This window comes from Pteropus vampyrus, unplaced genomic scaffold (assembly GCF_000151845.1).
Source record: "Pteropus vampyrus isolate Shadow unplaced genomic scaffold, Pvam_2.0 Scaffold26, whole genome shotgun sequence".
Taxonomy (NCBI): Eukaryota; Metazoa; Chordata; class Mammalia; order Chiroptera; family Pteropodidae; genus Pteropus; species Pteropus vampyrus.
Genome location: NW_011888807.1, coordinates 13,530,426 through 13,533,919, shown reverse-complemented (window position 1 = coordinate 13,533,919; position 3,494 = coordinate 13,530,426).

Sequence of the window (3,494 nt, the reverse complement as noted above, 5' to 3'; positions counted from 1 at the left end):
GTAAGGCAAAGACATTTTCTGAGTATACAGTCTAATTATTTACTTGTTTGCTTATCAATGGTATATCTACACAGATAAATATAGATATGATATATGGTTGGATTTTTATTGAGATATAATTGATGTATGTTATATTAATTGCAGGTGTACAACAAAAATTTGACATTTTTATATATTACAAAATGATCACTATAAAATGTCTAGTTGCCATTTGTTATTATGCAAACTTGATATAATATTATTGTCTCTATTCCCTGTCCTGTACATTACATCTTCATGACTTGTTTATCTTATAACTGGAAGTTTGTACACCTTGATCCCTTTCACTTGTTTCACTCATCCCTACAAACTTTTCCTCTGGCAATCATTTAGTCTGTTCTCCATGTATATGAGTCTGGTTTTGTTCAGTTTTGTTTGTTCATTGTTTTTTTTTTTTTTAAAGATTCTACATGTAAGTAATGTTTTATCATATTTACTTCTTTCTCTGACTTATTTCACTTTTCATGATACCCTCAAGACCCAACTATGTTGTCACAAATGGCATAATTTCATTATTTTTAATGGCTGAGTAACTTTCCATTATATATATACCACATCTTATATATCCATTTATCTACTGATATATCCAAAAGAGAATCAGTATCCAAAACACATAAAGAACTCATACAACTCAACATATTTTTTAAAAATTCAAATAAAAAAAATGGACAAAAGAACTACATAAACACTTCTCCAAAGAAGACATAGAGATGGACAACAGGCAAATTAAAATATGCTCAGCATTACTAATCATCAGGTAAATGGAAATCAAAACAACAGTGACATATCATTTCACATTTGTCAGAATGGCTATTATCAAAAAAATAAGAAACAGTAAGTGTTGGCGAGAATGTGAAGAGAATCCTTGTGTACTGTTGGGTGGGAGTGTAAATTTGTGCAGCCCTTATGAAAAACAGTACGGAGAGTCCTCAAAAAAATTAAAGTGGATATACCATACAACCCAGCAATTCCACTTCTGAGTATTTATCCAAAAATAATGAAAGCACTAATTTGAAAAGATATATGTACTCCTATGTTTATTGCAGCATTATTTATGGTAGCCAAGATATGAAAGCAACCTAAGTGATATATGGTTTCTTATAACACAATGGAGTCTCATGAATTTAATAATACATTTTTACTGTAAAGAGAACTATAATTCAACTGATTGATTTTTTTTTCATGGGATAGATTAGATAAAGCTGTCAATGTTGCAAATTTAGACAGAGACATCTTAGAATCCAAACATTAAACTTCTGTAAAAAAACTAAAAGTAGAAATGTAATCTTTTTAATAAGTCTAGGTTTCTGCTAACAATGTGGAAAATGTTAAAAGGGACATTAATAAAACACTTTTCAGAGCAAAACTAGCCAGGAGGATTTGCCAGGAATTGGAGCAACATGATGAAGCATAACGTGAACAAAAATTACTGGAGTTTGTTCATCACAAATAGCTCAGAGTGTTTAATGAGGACTTCTATCATGTTCTGATAAATTTTAAATCTTTAGGTTGGCTCCTACACATTCTGTCTAAGCCTCTCTTTATTATAACTGAATCTACCATTACAATCACAGCTGCTGTTTTTTTTCTCACACTTTGAAATGGCTAATAAATATGGAAAATTTACATTTGCCATATCAAGATCTTCAATGAAACATTATATATATTTACTTCATTTTAAGGAATAGTATAACTCTTACAAATGGTTTGATCTTATGGTGCATACACTCCTCCATGACAGTAAGCTGCATGGCCATATTAAATGAACTAACATATCCCAGATGTCAGAAACCCACTGAGTAAAGTTTTCTGTCCAAACATGCATTTATTGCAAAGAAGTGGACAGCCTATTCCCCAGGAAGTATTTGCTTACCACAACATTGTTTTTTTTTATAGTACACCTATAGCACACATATAAGAAAAAAAAACCCTATATTTTTTTTTTAAATTATACCCAACCCACGTAAGGTAGAAGCAGTTACCTATAGGTGTCCTTTAAAAAAGAAGACACTGAATCTCAGAAATCTAAGACAGTCATATGCATCTGATTATGAGTAAATTGTGTAGCTTTTAATAATCCTTTCCTCACTCAATTTTTGGAAAATGCCACTAAACATTGAAAGTGAAAGGATCAATGCTTTGGTAAAATTTGCCTGGATGTTTATTTCTTGCTTTTACCTCCCTTTAATAATGTGAAACATTATGCCAGACATTATATTTTAGGAATGAATTTACTCTGGTTGTCTGTGAATATCTTGTGTGTATTGGCAAGGCAACAATCAACAGTACTCGTTTGGATTTCAATAGAAAGTCTTTTCACCCATTTTTCATTCTGGAAGACCTCAGAGTGTGATAGAGATTTAAGGACTTTCCAACACAGACTAATATTCTGGAATGGGACAGAGTTTGCTCTAGTTTGCTGAGGAAACTTATTGAAGAAGAAGAAACTGGATACTGTTTGCATTAAAATAATCTCATTTGCCTTTCTTTTGTTTTTTGCATTTTTTTCACTTAAAAAATATACCAACCACAGGCCTTCGATTTATGTGAAAATAAAAAAAAAAATAAAAAAAAAAAACAATAGCAAGGGAAAGGGAAGAGATTTTGAAGTAAAGATCTGGATTCTGTGTCTGGTCAGCTGGGACCTTGAGGAAATCCTTAATCTCTGGAAGAAGTCAATGTATTTGAAGAATCTAGCACACAGTTGACTGGTTCAGGTGGATTCTGAATTTTAAAGAATTATAAAAAGATTCCGATAAACTGATTTCATATTACACTGTAGCACAGGACAGCTAGAGTATGAGTTTAGACAGTGTATTACTAAAGCATGTACTAGAAAATATATTTAACGACAAGTTTGCACTTGGCAAAAAAAAAGAAAAGCCCTTGCAATGCCTTTTAGGAGATCATTTTGTTTGTCCTGGAAATTGTAAAACAAGTTATTTGAAATCATGATGTAAATTATATATTGCAAGAACTGAATATTCAAGTGTTATTAAATTACATGATTATAAAAGAGTGTTTCTTTGAACTGATGCAGTAACTCCATTAGTTTTGCTCCTTGGAAAGAACATCAGCCAGAGGATTTAGAATACACAAAGTAGATTGCAGTAGTTGCTAAATATGGCATTAAAATTAAGGGACAATGACCAAATTCTTTTGTAGACTGCTCTGACAACTAACTCTCGGAAAATGTACCGTTAAAGCTATGTGTTCATTATAAAGTGCTTAGGTCATAAGGAAACCTGACAGCCACTTTGATGGATATTTTTGCATTAAGGTCCTGGGTCTTTTTATGGTATTACTCCTCTTTCAGCCTATAAATGACAATCCAGTCAGTACCCGAGATCTTAAGAGCTCAGAACAATTTCTTTAATTTTCACCGCCTGCTAAATCTATACTCAGAGATAAATGTGTAAGGAGAGATGCACCATGCCAGAAAGCTTTGTTTCTCT